Genomic DNA, 18,212 nt, shown 5'->3' with positions numbered 1-18,212 from the left:
CAGTGCGGCTGCCAGACGGGTGGCAGTGCACATCGAGCAAGCGGCCGCCATGGCGGAGCGGCGAAGCAATGCAGGACAGACAGTACGACGTACGCAGACGGTAGAGGCCCAAAAAAAGTCCACAGAAGTAGAACACACCTGCAATGATTCAGTGATTGATTTCACAACATCCCTGTCCTAGAAATCTCTCTACGCAAAGCGGTCGGAGTCGGAGGTTTTTGGGCGCAGACTTTCCACGACTCTGCGTACATGCCCAGTACGACCAGCTCCAACCTGACGTTGTTGCACATCCTCATCGATGTCCTTGTCGGCGGTCGTGTTGTACTTGGCCGTCCGCTACGGCCGGTCGCTCTTGTCCGAGTGGCACGAGCTCCATGGCACCGGCCACAACCCGCACCCCGGAACCCACCTCGGGCTGAGGACATCGCCACGCTCCACACCTTCACCTACAGAGGCGAGCGGCACCAAACCGTCGCCCCTCGCCCTAGGGAAGTTGGGGCGGCAGCAGGAACACCAATAGTAAGAGGAGGAGCGGCGACAAGGGGAGGGCGACATCGGTGGAGTGCGTGGTGTGCCTGCATGAGCTAGAGGACGGCGACATTGTGCGCGTACTGCCAGCATGCAGGCACTTCTTCCGGGGCAGCTACATCGATACCTGGTTGTGCGCGCACTCATCGTGCCCGGTGTGCCTTGCGCACCCGGAGCTAGAGAGCGCACGGCCGGGCGAGGCGGCCTTGTCGATGTCATTGCCCGGGGTGCGTCGCTGTGGTGTGTCACCCGAGCGGCCTAGGGCGTCAAGGATCCTAGCGGACATCTTGCACGATCGCTGTTGAGGTTCAGGATCGGCGCCTGCTCGCTAGGAAATAGATGACGTGGCAAAGGGTTTTTCTCCTGAGATTGTGCGGGCGTGGCCATATTTTATGGAGTTTTTTTCTCCTGGCTTACTCAATCCTGCAGTGTTTGGTTTCTCTTTTTCTTCCTCGAGCGTGAAGTGGGCCAAACAAAGAAAGAGATCATGGATGTACAAAGAAGAATCGTACCATAGTACGGTACAATGCAACCCAGAAAGGATAGTCAATTTGATCGTTTTTTAACTTTAAATATTAGCCATCAATCATTAAGGTTAACATAAAATTAACGGATATAAAAAGCTAACGGATAGAAAACCATGAAATCTTCCGTCCTTTAATATTAGGTATAGATACGGACACGATTTGTCCCCTCAGTAAGGGTATTTCTAGCTGATCCTTAAAAAGTAGTGGAGTATCCGGCCTAATAAACTTTAGTGGAGCATTTATACTCCACTTAATTTTGGTCGGTTTAGTCGATCCTCTAAATTTAGTAGAGTAAACGTAAATTTGCATAAATTCGATCTAATTTCAACCGAAACTTGCATGCACTTAAACATAACTTCAACATAGATATTCTTCACAACCGAACATTGAACACAAATTTAAACTTAAACTAAACTACACTAAAAACTACCTAAATTCGACGGCCAAAGTGAAGGTCGAGTCAATCCTTCCTCGTCAGGCCATCCTCGGTGAGAGCTAGGTCGGTGCCGGCGCAGTCGTCATCGTCGTCGGGGAAGACGCTCCGCCATTCCTCGACGTCTATCTCCATCTCCTCGCCACTCTTCTTGCCACCCTCCTTGTAGCCCTCCTCGCCGTTGGAGATGACGCCGCCATTGACGGCGAACATTGCCCTCCCCGCCTCCACGAGCTCCGGTGCAGCCGTCGGAGGTCCTCCATGTACGCCTTGTCAACGGCTTCCGCCTCGAGGAACTCCCGAGCCTCTTGGTCCTCCCGCGCCCTCTGAGCGCTCACCACCCTCGGCTCCGGCAGGACGAGGTGGGCCGCCGCCGTCCCGAATGGGAAGTTCAGTCTTGCGCCGCCGCCGTTGTACCAGACTTGCCACTGGTCGTACTCCATGGCTGCTAGCTCGGCCGTGTGGTTGGTGGGTCTCCCAGTCGGTGATCTCCGCCACCCACGTCCCGCACAAGTGTTGCTGGGCGCCGAGGTAGGTCCTCGCCGGTGGCCATGGCGGAGGAAGCTTTGGGAAATACTCGAATCAGGTGTCAGGCGTCGGGTAGATGGGCGTGTAGAGGGCTCCGACTCCTCCTTTTCATCTATAAACGCGAGCATTTTGTCGACGTCCGCGGCGTGCTCTGCCTCCGCCTCTTGCAGATGACCACGCTTGGCCTCCACCGCCGATTCCGATCGGAGGGAATAAAGATTCTCCTGCTGCTCCGCCAGCAGATCCGTGTCCCCAGCGTCCCCACGTCCTCCTCAAGCTCCATATCCTTATCGTCGTCGTCCTCCTCCTCCTCCTCCAAGCTCTCCTTCAGATTCACCATGTCCGGAGGTAGCCCCGTGGCGAACCGAGTTTCGCGCCTTGTCCGGATCTACTCAAGGAGTTGTAGCTGAAGGAAATATGCCCTAGAGGCAATAATAAAGTTATTATTTATTTCCTTATTTCATGATAAATGTTTATTATTCATGCTAGAATTGTATTAACCGGAAACTTGATACATGTGTGAATATATAGACAAACATAGTGTCACTAGTATGCCTCTACTTGACTAGCTCGTTGATCATAGATGGTTGAGTTTCCTAGCCATAGACATGAGTTGTCATTTGATTAACAGGATCACATCATTAGGAAAATGATGTGATTGACTTGACCCATTCCGTTACCTTAGCACTTGATCGTTTTAGTATGTTGCTATTGCTTTCTTCATGACTTATACATGTTCCTATGACTATGAGATTATGCAACTCCCGTTTACCGGAGGAACACTTTGTGTGCTACCAAACGTCACAACGTAACTGGGTGATTATAAAGGTGCTCTATAGGTGTCTCCAAAGGTACTTGTTGAGTTGGCGTATTTCGAGATTAGGATTTGTCACTCCGATTGTCGGAGAGGTATCTCTGGGCCCTCTCGGTAATGCACATCACTATAAGCCTTGCAAGCAATGTGACTAATGAGTTAGTTGCGGGGTGATGCATTACATAATGAGTAAAGAGACTTGCCGGTAACGAGATTGAACTAGGTATTGAGATACCAACAATCGAATCTCGGGCAAGTAACATACCGATGACAAAAGGAACAACGTATGTTGTTATGCGGTTTGACCGATAAAGATCTTCGTAGAATATGTGGGAGCCAATATGAGAATCCAGGTTCCGCTATTGGTCATTGACCGGAGACGTGTCTCGGTCATGTCTACATAGTTCTCGAACCCGTAGGGTCCGCACGCTTAACGTTCGGTGACGATTTGTATTATGAGTTTATGTGTTTTGATGTACCAAAGGTAGTTCAGAGTCCCGAATGAGATCGGGTACATGACAAGGAGTCTCGAAATGGTCGAGACGTAAAGATCGATATATTGGACGACTATATTCGGACTTCGGAAAGGTTCCGAGTGATTCGGGTATTTTCGGAGTACCGCGGAGTTACGGGAATTCACCGGGAGAAGTATTGGGCCTTATTGGGCCATACGGGAATGGAGGAGAGAGGCCAAAAGGAAGGAGGCGCGCGCCCCCACTCTGGTCCGAATTGGACAAGGGTTGCAGCCCCCTTTTCCTTCTCCCTCTCCCTCTCTTTCCTTCTCTCCTACTTCGGAAAGGAAAGGGGAATCCTACTAGGACTTGGGAGTCCTAGTAGGACTCCCCACACTTGGTGCGCCCCCTCTAGGGCCGGCCTCTCCCTCCCTCCTTTATATACGGGGGCAGGGGGGCACCTTTAGGAACAACAATTGGTCTCTTGATCTCTTAGCTGTGTGCGGTGCCCCCCTCCACCATAATCCACCTCGATCATATCGTAGCGGTGCTTAGGCGAAGCCCTGCGTCAGTAGCAACATCATCACCGTCATCATGCCGTCGTGCTGACGAAACTCTCCCTCGAAGCTCTGCTGGATCGGAGTTCGTGGGACGTCATCAAGCTGAACGTGTGCTGAACTCGGAGGTGACGTGCGTTCGGTACTTGGATCGGTCGGTCGTGAAGACGTACGACTACATCAACCGCGTTGTTCTAACGCTTCCGCTTTCGGTCTACGAGGGTACGTGGACAACACTCTCCCCTCTCGTTGCTATGCATCACCACGATCTTGCATGTGCGTAGGAAAATTCTGAAATTACTACGTTCCCCAACAGTAGCCAGTGCTCCAGCATTAGATATGGTTAGCTCCTTACCCGGTGGCAGCGAACGCGAGGGGGGAATTTGGATGGGCGGGATTTCGATGCCGGCGATTTGCTTAGAAAGCCATGCTGGGGCACTATGCGGGTCGGTGGAGCGGCGCCACGCGATGACGGAGGAGACGAGCTTCGTAACGCCGGTTTTCGGAGTGATTTCGTATGGGACCCGGCCCTCAGTCCAACATGGTGGACGCGCCCGGGGCGCGTCCGAGACTTCTCATATCCACCTCATAGGGATGCCGGTCAGCCCTGGCATTTGGAGCCTGTTTGTGGCCGTCTAGATTGGGTTTTGTGACCGGTTAGTAACCAGGCTGCTTGCCTGGATGTTTGAGGACTGTTTGAGGTGCCCATATAGATGCTATAAGTTGGCAGAAATTGTTGGGACAAACCCCGGACCAACTTGCTCTCACACTTGCTCGGACGTAGGTGGAAGAATGAGAGGGACACAAATATTTCCGGCGCACAAACGCCTCGCCGCACGAACGGCGCCTCGGCCGCACGAACGGCCTTACTTTACTGGGCACATACCCCGGACTCGGCAACAAACCGCAACCTATCCAGAAGAGCTCTCTCTCCTGCCGACCAGGCGCACACCACGGTCCCGGCGAAGACTACGCTCATCTCAGGTTCTCCTAGCCTCGACTCATTCCGACTCTACCATCAGTACATGGGAGGGGTATTTATACCCAGGCTAGCACACACACCACCTCACGCACGCACTAACTACCACAATGCTAGCTACATGCACAAAGCTAACCAACTAACCCGGCCGCACTACCAGCACGACTCAGACGGCGCCAGGACTCAGCTGCTCCACTCGCCACGGCCGCATGCACGCCATGCACTAAGAGCATTCTAGTCGTTGGCCCCCCAGGAGGCGCTAAAAATCGCCCCCTGGGGCGCACCGGTGCTAACCGCGTGCTGGGGGCGTGATGCCCCCCAGTCGCGGCGCCCACGTTTTTTTCGAAAATTTAACTTCCAGCACAAACACTGTCGTGGAATTGTCACGGCAGATGTCCTCGTGCAAGGACTTAGTCGTGGAGCCATCGCAGCTAGGAAGCTTAAAGGGGTTAAACGGGACAAGGAACACGAGGGTTATACTGGTTCGGCCCCTTACGGTGAAGGTAAAAGCCTACGTCCAGTTGAGGTGGTATTACTTAGGGTTTCGATGACCAGGGAGCTTAATCGCTATGCCCGGCTCTCGATCTGTTGTCTCTGTCCTGAACCGCCGCCGGGTCGTCCCTTTATATAGAGAGGTTGACGCCCCACGGCTCTCAGAGTCCTGGCCGGCTTATAGCAGTATCCGGCTCGGACTCTTAACTACTCTTGCCTTACATTACAAGTCTTGCCATAACGGCGGTTTATCACTACGGGCCTTAAGCCGCCTCCGGGTCTTAAGCCCACTATTGATCCGCCATCCTCTAGCCTGGTATGGGGCTTTACGTGATGATCATTATAACGTAACCCGGCCCCTCCTGGGTGGGTGACTCTAATGGTTATATCCTCAACATTAGGCCCCAGATTGATTTGAACCGGTTCATGTCAATCTTCAATCCCTTTGAAAGAAAATCTTCCAGCTTCTGCTTGTGCAAAGGTTATAACCCGCCGTGACGTCATCTTCTGGATTCTTGGTAACCCGCCGTGACATCATCTTCCATTAAATTCATTTTTTATTCCGTCATATCCCAACGGATCTTATCCTTAATGACCATCCCGAAAATCGAGGCGTTTTTGTGGCGAGATAATCGCGTCTTGGTCTCCTCGTTTCTCGCGCCCATTTAACAGCCGTCCCTTATAAATAGGCCCAGCCCATAAGCCTTCGTCACTCTTCTCCTCCATCGTCTTCCTCCTCTGACGCTCCAGAGCCCGAGCTCCGCCGCCGCCGCCGCGCCCCTGGTCTTCGTCAACCTCGGCCGCTGCATCACCCTGAACCGGTCCAGAGAAACGGCGGCAACCTCCGCATCTCATCAGCGCCGGTAAGTCCTCGCCACTCCATACAGTAGATTCGCATTAGGGTTCTGTCGTTCTTCCCCTATTCTTCGTAGTTCATCCCGAGTTCTTCACAGTTCTTCCACCGCAACCTCTTTTGATCCGGAAAGTAAGATAAAACTCCTGCGGCAGTGGTTTCGCACCCATTTCCCGTACTAGCAGATCCCTCTTGCTTGCAAATAGACCTCATTAGAGCTTATGAACTTCTCTGTGCCAGTTTTTAGGTCTAGAAATTTTTTCTTTCTGGACGATCATTTGATCCAAAATAATCCCTGCAACCTGTGAAACCTGTTTGTACAACACTTAGACAAAAACCTGCATCTGTTAACCATAGCGGCTCATATCTCCGGCTTAAAAGAGGCCATGTGCTGTGAAATTTCCGGCTCATTCATGATAGAGTTTTAAACGACTTGAATTACTTATGATATCCATAGCGGCTTAGATAACAGATTCATGAGAGCCGGAGGCAAACCCGGGCCAACAAGGATGCAGACCTCTCCTCCGGCTTACCTGAAGCATCAAGGAAGCGCCGGACCGAGGTTATCTCCAACTTATATCCTTTTCTTCCTTTGGCGGGCATCACTCGCCAACCACTCATTTCTTATGATTCAAACTATCAGGAAACTTCACCTTCCTCTGGTGACTCCATGCAATCTAACTTGCCGGCTTTCAAGACTGCACCCGGGTAATGATGATCATCTTATTTTGTGCTTATCTTACTCATGTTTTTGCACTAACCTTTTGACTTTTAGTGCCCAAGCAAAGCTCAGCAAGAGGGCAAAGAAAAGTAACCCGGTCGAAGAACCGGTCTTGACTGAACCCAACGCCTCTGCTTCTGAGCCGCCGTCTACACCAGCTCCAGAAACCACCGCTCCAACTGAACAACAAACCATGGAGAGTGCTGACAACCTGGAGATCCCCAGCTCTGCTCAACCGGCCGATGACCCGGATGTGGTGATTACCCGGACCGAATATGTTGAGCCGGGAAGACCCACTGTGCTGGCCAGATGCTCTGCTAAAGAAGAACTGCTGGAGCGCTGCAGGGCCAGACTGGATATCACTGACTATGCTAACTTGAGCATTGGAGACGTTGTTTCTGGTTATATTGGTCAAGTGCACAACAGCCGGGACCTGGAGATTGACATGGTGAAGCAGATACAGCAAAAATCTTAGGTACAACTCTCTTGCTTACTCCATAGTCATCCTTACCATGCTAGCCCCCAAGTCTATTACTTATGATAGAATATGTTATAGACTTAACTTCCGGCTTACCTTCATGAACCGGCACTTATAAATAGAATCGTTCAGCATACATTAGCCCCCAAGTGCCAAGTGTCTTTGCTTGCAAAGTGCTTGGGCCTTTAATGTTGCATGATAATCACTCAAACTGTAACCCGGAATTTGTACAGGCTGCCTGCAAGAATTTTGAATCGGAAATCTCTGAGCTGAAGAACCGCCTGAAGATTCAGGAAACCGAGACCCGGAAGGCCAATGCCAATTTGAGTTCAGTGTTGCTGCACAAGAAAAACAGAAGAAAAAATTTGAAACAGAAATAAAAACTTGGGCCGACGAGAAGACTGCCTTGCTCAGCCGGGCCGAACAAGCGGAGGCTGCCCTTACTGAAAGAACCGCCGAACTCTCGGGCTTGAAACACCATGTGTCACAGATGGTCTCCGCAATCTTCGGTAAGTTATTCTGTAAGGTTTTAACAAGTTTACATTCTTCATGTCTCATAAGTCCCATCGTTGCCATCAGCTCACCTGACGTTATTATGCAGGTCCCAGAAGCTCCAGTCTGAATCAGAACGTGCTGACCAAGCTGAAGGCGGTTTACACCTTGGTGGAGCAACTCTACACCGGGTCACAACGTGCTTTAGCCGTTGTGGCTCTGTCCAATGAGGTTCTGACTCACCTGGCCGACATACTCAGGCAGCTCGCCGTTCTTCCTCAACGCTTCCAAGAGCTGAGACGGGCTTCTGCTAGAGCCGGAGCTATAGCTTCTCTGAGCCAGGCCAAGGCTTTTCTCCCGGAGCTAGACCCGGCCGACATCGCTCTTGGATACCCCAGCCTGAAGGAAGACGGTACCCCCTTTGACCAGAAAGACATCGCCGCCTGTGTGAAGAGCGTGCGCCCGGTGGCTACCTTGATTGGAAATGACACAGATCTTACCAAGTATCAGCCGGGCTATGACGCGGAGAATCAGAGGGTCCCAACTCTATGCTATGAAGCAGTCAGCCTGATCCCGCCGACTCGTAAGCATACCTTCGCCCAAGAAGTTGACCCGGCCGGGTTAATTGATGATGAGGCTCAATTTGAAGCTTTGAGCGGCATTGACTGGAAATCATCAACCTTCCAGGTCATGGGAACAGCCGGAGGAGCGGAGAGGGATGAGCCGGGAGCTTCAACACAACAAGCACCTTGATTTCTTAGGCGGCTCATGGTTACACCTTAAAACAATGCCTCACCTTTTGGACTCGGGGAGTCCTGTAATAGAGTAGGACAAACACTTAATTTTGTCGTGCCATCGTGCACGTGTAGAGTGATTAACGCCGTTGAAGCTGCTCCTTTATATTCCTCCGGGTTATGTTCGATCATCTACTGTCCTTAAGTTAAAGAGCTGTCTTTAATTGTCCTGCATAGAAAACAAATCACAAGTCTCTGGGCGGCTTACCGCACTGAGAGGCATATATTTTACATATAACCCGGAATATGAACCAAAGTCATCAAAGACCGGCTCTCAATTATATCCTCATGATAGCATACTTGCAAGCCTTCAAGTATACTTCCGGTTTATGTAACCCAAATAATGAGGTTGAGGAGTCAACTCCGGTTCACCAGCATCGATAATGCTTATTGTGTGCTATCAACATTGTTAATCAAAATTAAGCCGGCGGAGTAAGAACCACCCTTGCACACTGTTGCAAACCAGGAGATCAAAACTTAGGGGCTTCTGATTCGAATACCACCAGAGAACCATCCCAAAGGGGTTAAGCTAAGATTCGAATGCGATCATATAGCCCCCAGTGGCTTTGGCATTGTCGATCAAGAGGTACCGACAGCTATGTTCTCTTCGGTTCGAATACGACATATGTTTGAACAAGAAGCCCCCAAATGACCTTGAGAGTTGTTTAACGACGCTGATTCGAATATGATCCACGTCGGTTCCCAAAGGGGGTTGAGCTATGATTCAAATATGATCAAGAAAAACTCCCCAATGAGCTCGGCAATTTGCCAATCAAGTGGGTATCGACAGCTATGTTCTCTTTGGTTCTAATACGACCTATGTTTGAACAGGAAGCCCCCAGGTGATCATATTGTTAACGGCTAGATTCGAATACGATCGTAAGCCGGATCCACCTCCAAGTGACCATGTAATGTTGTAATGGAAATAACACATTTACCTTTGGAGGAGAAAAGGACAGAGGTCCTGCTTTATTATTTATCATAATATATACATGGCTATAGAAATATGTACATTATGAGAGCCGGTGGCTCAAGTGTAATAAGGCCGAAGCTGAGCTATGTTCCACGGCCGACGGGTCTCTTCCTCCGACTTACGTGAATCTTTGTGCTCCCGAACATCGATAAGGTAGTATGACCCGTTGTGCAAGTTCTCGCTGACCACAAAGGGCCCTTCCCAAGGCGGGGACAACTTGTGTGCATATGTTTGATCTCGGATGAGCCGGAGCACCAGATCACCTTCCTGGAAGACTCTGGACTTAACCCGGCGGCTGTGATAACGGCGCAGGTCTTGTTGGTAAATCGCCGAGCGAGCCGCTGCCACATCACGCTGTTCATCCAACAAGTCAAGAGCATCTTGGCGCGCCCGCTCATTATGCGCCTCAACATAAGCCGCCACTCGAGGCGAGTCATGACGAATGTCGCTTGGGAGGACCGCCTCCGCTCCATAAACCATGAAGAAAGGCGTGTAACCGTAGACCTGTTAGGAGTAGTATTGATGCTCCATAACACGGAGGGTAACTCCTCCACCCAACAACCCGGCGTCCGTTGCAAAGGGACCAAAAGCCGGGGCTTGATGCCCTTCAAGATTTCCTGATTAGCTCTCTCAGCTTGACCATTGGACTGAGGGTGAGCCACTGATGAAACATCAAGCCGGATTAGCTCTCGTTGACAAACTCCTCCATGGTGCCCTTAGACAGATTGGTACCATTGTCAGTTATAATGTTGTGTGGAAAACCAAAGCGAAATATCACCCTTTTCATGAATTGAACCGCTGTGGCCGCGTCACACTTGCTAACTGGCTCTGCCTCAACCCACTTTGTGAACTTGTCAACCGCCACCAAGAGGTGGGTCTTCTTATCCTTGGACCTTTTAAAAGGCCCAACCATATCAAGCCCCCAAACCGCAAATGGCCAAGTAATTGGAATCATCCTCAATTCTTGAGCCGGCACATGAGCCCGTCGCGAGAACCTCTGGCAACCGTCACATTTACTGACCAAATCCTCTGCATCAGCATGAGCCTTTAGCCAATAGAAACCATGACGAAAAGCCTTGGCCACAAGGGATTTTGAGCCGGCATGATGGCCACAATCCCCCTCATGAATTTCACGTAAAATCTCTTGACCTTCCTCAGGGGAAACACAACTCTGGAAAGTTCTAGTGACACTGCGACGATGCGGCTCACCATTGATAATTATCATTGACTTAGACCGTCGGCTTATTTGTCTGGCCAAAGTTTCATCCTCAGGCAATTCTCCCCGGGTCATGTAAGCCAAGTATAGTACTGTCCAGTCTGGGGTAATGTGGAGAGCCGCCACCAACTGTGCCTCCGGGTCAGGGACAGCCAAGTCTTCCTCTATAGGCAACTTAACAGAAGGGTTATGCAAAATGTCCAAGAAAGTATTAGGCGGCACCGGCTTTCGCTGAGAGCCCAGCCGGCTTAATGCATCAGCCGCCTCGTTCTTCCTGCGATCGATGTGCTCTACTTGGTAACCCTGAAAGTGTCCAGCAATGGCATCAACTTCGCAGCGATAAGCCGCCATGAGAGGGTCCTTGGAATCCCACTTGCCTGACACTTGTTGAGCCACTAAATCTGAATCACCAAAGCACCTTACCCGGCTCAAGCTCATCTCCTTGCCTGACACTGGTACAGTGGCATGGCCTTTTCACCCAAACGGCTGATAAATCGGCTCAAAGCAGCGATGCAGCCCGCCAGACGCTGGACGTCGTTTATGCACGCCGGCTTAGCCAGAGAGGTGATTGCCTTGATCTTTTCCGGGTTAGCTTCAATGCCTCTGTGAGAAACCAGGAAACCCAAGAGCTTGCCTGCGGGAACACCAAAAACACACTTGGCCGGGTTAAGCATCATCTTGTAAACCCGGGGATTATCAAAGGTTTCTCTAAGATCATCTACCAGGGTCTCCTTCTCCCTGGACTTAACCACGATATCATCCACATAGGCATGAACATTGCGCCCAATCTGGTTATGAAGACAATTCTGCACACAACGCTGATATGTCACCTGTGCACCCTTGAGTCCAAAAGGCATAGACACATAACAGAAGGCTCCAAAGGGAGTGATGAACGTCGTCTGCTCCTGGTCCTTAACTGCCATTTTAATCTGATGGTATCCAGAATAAGCATCCAAAAAACTTAAGCGCTCACAACCCGCCGTAGCATCAATGATTTGATCAATACGGGGGAGAGCAAAAGGATCGGCCGGACAAGCCTTGTTTAAGTCCGTGTAGTCCACACACATCCGCCAGGTGCCATTCTTCTTGAGCACGAGTACCGGGTTAGCTAACCATTCTGGATGAAAAACTTCAACAATAAACCCGGCCAAGAGCCGGGCCACCTCCTCACCAATGGCTTTCCGCCTCTCCTCATTAAACCGCCGAAGGAATTGCCTGACCGGCTTAAATTTCGGATCAATATTGAGAGCGTGCTCAGCGAGTTCTCTAGGTACACCTGGCATGTCAGAAGGTTTCCATGCGAAAATATCCCTGTTCTCACGGATGAACTCAATGAGCGTGCCTTCCTATTTCGGATCCAGATTGGCACTGATGCTGAACTGCTGAGATGAGTCACCTGGAACAAAGTCAACAAGTTTAGTCTCATCAGCTGACTTAAATTTCATTGCCGGCTCATGCTCCGTGGTCGGCTTTTTCAAAGACGTCATATCTGCCGGGTCAACATTGTCGTTGTAAAACTTCAACTCCTCTGTCGCAAAAACAGATTCAGCGTAAGCCACGTCACCTTCCTTACATTCCAAGGCTATCTTTCGGCTGCCATGAACCGTAATGGTCCCATTGTGACCCGGCATCTTGGGCTGCAAATACACGTAACACGGTCGTGCCATGAACTTGGCGTAAGCCGGCCGCCCAAATAAAGCATGATACGGACTTCTTATCTTAACCACCTCAAAGGTTAATTTTTCCGCCCTGTAGTTGTACTCATCTCCAAAAGCCACTTCCAGCTCGATCTTACCAACCGGATATGCCGACTTACCAGGCACCACACCATGGAAAACAGTATTGGACTGGCTGAGGTTCTTATCAATCAACCCCATACGACGGAAGGTCTCATAATAGAGGATGTTGATGTTGCTGCCTCCGTCCATGAGCACTTTAGTGAATTTATATCCCCCCACCTGAGGAGCCACCACCAGGGCCAGGTGACCCGGATTATCAACCTGGGGAGGATGATCTTCCCTACTCCACACAATAGGCTGCTCAGACCATCTTAAATAGCGTGGAACCGCCGGCTCAACAGCATTCACAGCCCTTTTATGAAGCTTCTGATCTCGCTTGCACAGACTGGTGGTAAACACATGATACTGTCCACCATTGAGCTGCTTTGCATTGGTCTGGTATCCCCCCTGCTGCTGCTGATGACCCTGGCCGGACTGCTGATTAAAGCCCCCTTGAACATTCTGAGAATTGGAATTTGAGCCGCCGCCCGGGCCATGAAAGCCGCCGGCGCCTGAGCCGCCGCCCGGGCCATTATTGCCATTGAAAGCGTTGGAATTCTTAAAGGCCTTCATGATTGCGCAGTCCTTCCGTAGATGAGTGGCCGGCTTTTCCCTAGAGCCATGCCTCGGGCAGGGCTCATTTAACAACTGCTCAAGCGTCGGGCCTGATCCGCCGGCTCGGGGAGGTGGTCTCCCCTTGCGCCGGTGGTTGTTACCCTGTGAATTGGTGTTGGCCACAAATTCCATACTGCCATCAGCCTTACGCTTGTTGCCTCCTTGGTTCGCCGGGTTATGCTGGGGGCCCTTGCCATTGCCATTCCGTTTTCCCTTCCCTGTCCTTCCATCATCCGACGCCGGATCCTTGGTACTATCAGAGTCGGCGTACTTGACCAGAGCCGCCATCAGCGTACCCATATTATTGCAATCGCGCTTGAGCCGCCCGAGCTTCATCTTCAGGGGCGCAAAACGACAATTCTGCTCTAACATTAAGACTGCAGAGCCGGCATCCATCTTATCAGATGAATGTATTATCTCTTTGACCCGGCGAACCCAATGGGTCGTAGACTCACCCTCCTGCTGCTTGCAATTAGTCAAATCCACAATTGACATAGATTGCCTACATGTATCTTTGAAGTTTTGGATGAACCGGGCTTTTAGTTCAGCCAAAGCCCGATAGAGTTCGGTGGCAGTCCTTTCAACCAAGTGCGGGCAGTCCCATCTAACATCATGGTGAAGTACTTGGCCATTGCCGCTTCGCTGACCTCCAGCACCTCCATAGCCATCTCATAACTCTCGATCCATGCTCCGGGTTGTAAATCAGCTGTGTAATTAGGTACCTTCCTAGGCCCTTTGGAATCCTTAGGCAGACGTTCATTGCTGAGAGCCGGCACCAGACAAGGGACACCTCCAGTCCTCGTAGGTATACCCGCAACAATAGAAGCCGTCGGATAAGCCGGGGGTGGCTGGTAAGCCGTCAACTGAGGCACCTGCTCCGCCTCTTGCCGTGCTCTGTCTTGGTCTATCGCGTGAAAGGCTCCGTTATGAGCCGGGCCGTGGCCAGGAGGCAAGTCATGGCGTCGGACATTGCTTGAGCCGGTCGCTGAGACCATGTGTCTGCTATAACTCGGGCTCTGGCCTGGACGAGGGGTTGAATGAATCCTGTCCCGGCAATAAGAATATGCCTCCTGCGGCGCCAGAGCCGTCTGAAGGAGTTCTCTGATCCGGCGGGTTTCAACCACCGTTGGAGACTCGCCATCGATTGGGAGAGCCACCAGTCGCGCCGCCGCGGCGACCATGTTTTCCAACGGGTTGGCATAATGGCCCGGTGGTATTGGCACATACTGAGGCGGGGCAGCGTTCACCCGGGGAGGCCCCATCACTTGGGGCTGAATTGATGTTCCAGCCCCGGGCGTCGTGATCTCTGGCGGGTTACTGGGCCCTGCACCAGGCGTGTTGAAGAGGTGTCGAGGATCGTAAACCGGAGGGAGTCGAGATTGGGCCTTTTGATGCCTCCTTCTCATGACCTCATTGGACGCGTTATGATCCATCGTGAGCCGGAAAGACTATGCCTGAATCAGCTGAGTCTGGGCGTCGAGAGCCGCCCTCTCCGCAGCCATCCTGATCCCTTCCGCCGCCAGATCCTCCTTGGCTTTTGCTAGATCCAACTTTAACTGTGCCACCTCCGTGTCATGCTGAGCTTGATCCGCTGGGGCGACCGTAGCGGTTAACAGGGCCGTCATCTTGTCTGTGAGGTCCATCAGCACCTGAGCCGGCGAGGGAACATGGCTTCCTGCCCCGGCGGTGGGGTTTTGAACAGGTTGCGCGCCAGCCATGAAGATTCCAACCCGGCTCGGCGGCTCAAAGGAGTCCGGAATACTGTCGCCATCGGAACAACCCCTGAGGCTGCCATCTTGAAGTTGGTATAACGAATCGGTCTCCTCTGTGGATGACTCGCCGTCAGAGCGAGCGGCCGTCTCATCACCAGATCTAGATCCTTCAGAGAGCTCTCCATGGACGCATCCCACGAAAGCATGCTTCAAGGCAGGCAAGCTCCGGGCGGGTCGTGCATGTTGAGCCATCTATGAACAATATAAAAACATCATATGATATATGAACAAAAAAATCACATCTATGAACAAAAAAATCATCTAATCATATATTTTTTACAGCGGCCACGGCGGCGGCGGCGGCAGGGGGCAGAGTAGGGGCGCGGGGACCGGGGCTCACTGGGGGCGGCGTCGGGGCAGGGGCGGCGCGAACCAGGGCTGTGACGATGCGGGGCGGCGCAGCGACGGCGTCGGAGCAGGGGCGGCGCGCGGCGACGGTGTTGGGGCAGGGGGCGGCGGCGTCGGGGCAGGGGCGCGCGCGGGGACGGCTTCGGGGCGGGGGAGCACGCGGCGACGGCGTCGGGGCAGTGGGAAGAATAACTGAACCGAAAATTTCACAAGTGTGGCTTATATAGACAGACCTTTGGTCCCGGTTCATGGCAGCAACCGGGACTAAAGCACCCATTTAGTCCCGGTTGGAGCCAGCAACCGGGACCAAAGGTCTCTTTTCAGAAGCCCAAAGGGCGGGAAGCAGAGGGCTTTGGTCCCGGTTGGTGGCACAAACCGGGACTAAAGGGTGCGCATTGGTACCGGTTGTTGGCATGAACCGGTACCATTGTATGCCTTTAGTACCGGTTGGTGGCACCAACCGGGACTAAAGGCCTTGTGCTGCCCGCATCGCGGCACGAAAGTTTAGTCCCACCTTGCTAGCTGAGGGAGCTCGAGAGTGGTTTATAAGCCCCACTCCCGCTGCCCTCTCGAGCTCCTCTCAAATGCAGGCTTTCGGGCCTAAACAGACTGTATCTGCCAGTGGGCCTATTGGACCTTCTACGGGCATGAATCCTGGCCCATGTGTGGGTTTCTAGTCGTATTCAGGCCGTGGTGGCCCAGTAGGTGGTTTTTTTTGTTTTTTCCCAGTTTATTTCTTTTCTTTTTTTCTTTATTTATTTTATTTTGTTTCTACTTACAACAAAATACTTATTTAGGTTATTTTATTTTGTTTCTAATTACTTATTTATTTTATTTTTATGATAATTCTTTTTGCTATTAAAGCTTCTAACAAAAAACGTTCTTTATGAAAATTCTTTTTGCTTTTAATGATTGTGAACAGAAAAAACTTTGATAATTTTAGTTGCATCAATTTTATATAATTTTAGTTTCAGTAATACTAGAGGTTGCTTATAATGTTTTGAACAGAAAATACGTTGATAATTTGCATTTCATAAATTTTATTTATGTTATTAATGTTTATTTTATTTTGTTTCTACTTATATGTTTTGTTAAAGTTTATTTTATTTTGTTTCTAATTACTTATTTTTTATGATATTTGTTATTTTCCATGCATTTACTGATTATTTTGAGCTATAAGACCCTGAAATTGAAAAGCACTACAAATGAACTCTGAAATGGTTGAAAGTTGGCATGGTATCATCATTTCACCCACATAGCATGTGCAAGAAAGTAGAGAGGGTTACGGCAAAAACTGAATGCACTTCGTGTACAAAACGGACAATCTCTTTCGAAGTATCAGGGTTTCATACGGAAACTCGTCTGTTACAAAGGGATTTCATTTTTTAGAACTTATTTGAACTGTGTTCAAAATGCACCATTCAAAGCCACATCATCAATTTTCAACCATTTCTGACTTCATTTGTTATTTTCCATGCATTACTGATTATTTTGAGCTATAAGACCATGAAATTGAAAAGCACTACAAATGAACTCTGAAAAGGTTGAAAGTTGGCATAGTATCATCATTTCACCCACATAGCATGTGTAAGAAAGTAGAGAGGGTTACGACAAAAACTGGATGCACTTCGTGTACAAAACGGACAATCTGTTTCGAAGTATCAGGATTTCATACAGAAACTCGTCTGTTACAACGGGCATTTCAAATGAACTACGAAAAGGTTGAAAGTTGGCATGGTATCATCATAATAGTTGTGGAGAGAAAGTCTTCACTTTTTTTCGCTTGTGTGCTTTGCTTATTGCGCCGTGACCATGGATAATCTTCATCGTTTATCAGGATGCTTGGTTCAACCTTGACTTTGAAGGGAGGAATTTCATGAAACTTTTCATAATCTTCAGACATGTCTGTCTTGCCCTCCACTCCCACAATGTCCCTTTTTCCTGAAAGAACTATGTGGCGCTTTGGCTCATCCTATGATGTATTCGCTTCCTTATATTTTCTTTTTCTCGGTTTGGTAGACGTGTCCTTCACATAGATAACCTATGCCACATCATTGGCTAGGACGAACGGTTCGTCAGTGTACCCAAGATTGTTCAGATCCACTGTTGTCATTCCGTACTGTGGGTCTACCTGTACCCCGCCTCCTGACAGATTGACCCATTTGCACTTAAACATAGGGACCTTAAAATCATGTCCGTAGTCAAGTTCCCATATGTCCATTATGTAACCATAATATGTGTCCTTTCCCCTCTCGGTTGTTGCATCAAAGCGGACACCGCTGTTTTGGTTGGTGCTCTTTTGATCTTGGGCGATCGTGTAAAATGTATTCCCATTTATCTCGTATCCTTTGTAAGTCAATACAGTCGAAGATGGTCCCCTGGACAACGAGTATAGCTCATCACAAACAGTGGTGTCACCTCTGAGACGTGTTTCCAACCAACTGCTGAAAGTCCTGATGTGTTCACATGTAATCCAGTCGTCACACTGCTCCGGATGTTTGGAGCGCAGACTCTTCTTGTGTTCATCGACATACGGGGTCACCAAGGTAGAGTTCTGTAGAACTGTGTAGTGTGCTTGAGCCCAAGAATGCCCGTCCCTGCATATTATTGAGACCGCTCCTAGAGTGCCTTTTCCAGTCAGTCTCCCATCATACCGCGATTTAGGGAGACCTATCTTCTTAAGGCCAGGAATGAAGTCAACACAAAACCCAATGACATCCTCTGTTTGATGGCCCATGGAGATGCTTCCTTCTGGCCTAGCACGGTTACGGACATATTTCTTTAGGACTCCCATGAACCTCTCAAAGGGGAACATATTGTGTAGAAATACGGGGCCCAGAATGACAATCTCGTCGACTAGAT

The 18,212-nt window shown here is 50.2% G+C and overlaps 1 pseudogene; it reads left to right on the top strand.

Moving 5' to 3' along the window:
• Positions 1-249: 249 nt before the first annotated feature.
• On the top strand, positions 250-833 carry LOC109747502 (uncharacterized; annotated as a pseudogene).
• Positions 834-18,212: the final 17,379 nt, after the last annotated feature.

Source organism: Aegilops tauschii, chromosome 7, assembly GCF_002575655.3.
Source record: "Aegilops tauschii subsp. strangulata cultivar AL8/78 chromosome 7, Aet v6.0, whole genome shotgun sequence".
Lineage (NCBI taxonomy): Eukaryota > Viridiplantae > Streptophyta > Magnoliopsida > Poales > Poaceae > Aegilops > Aegilops tauschii.
Note: the sequence above shows the minus strand (reverse complement) of the source record. Positions and strands in the feature narration are given on the sequence as shown.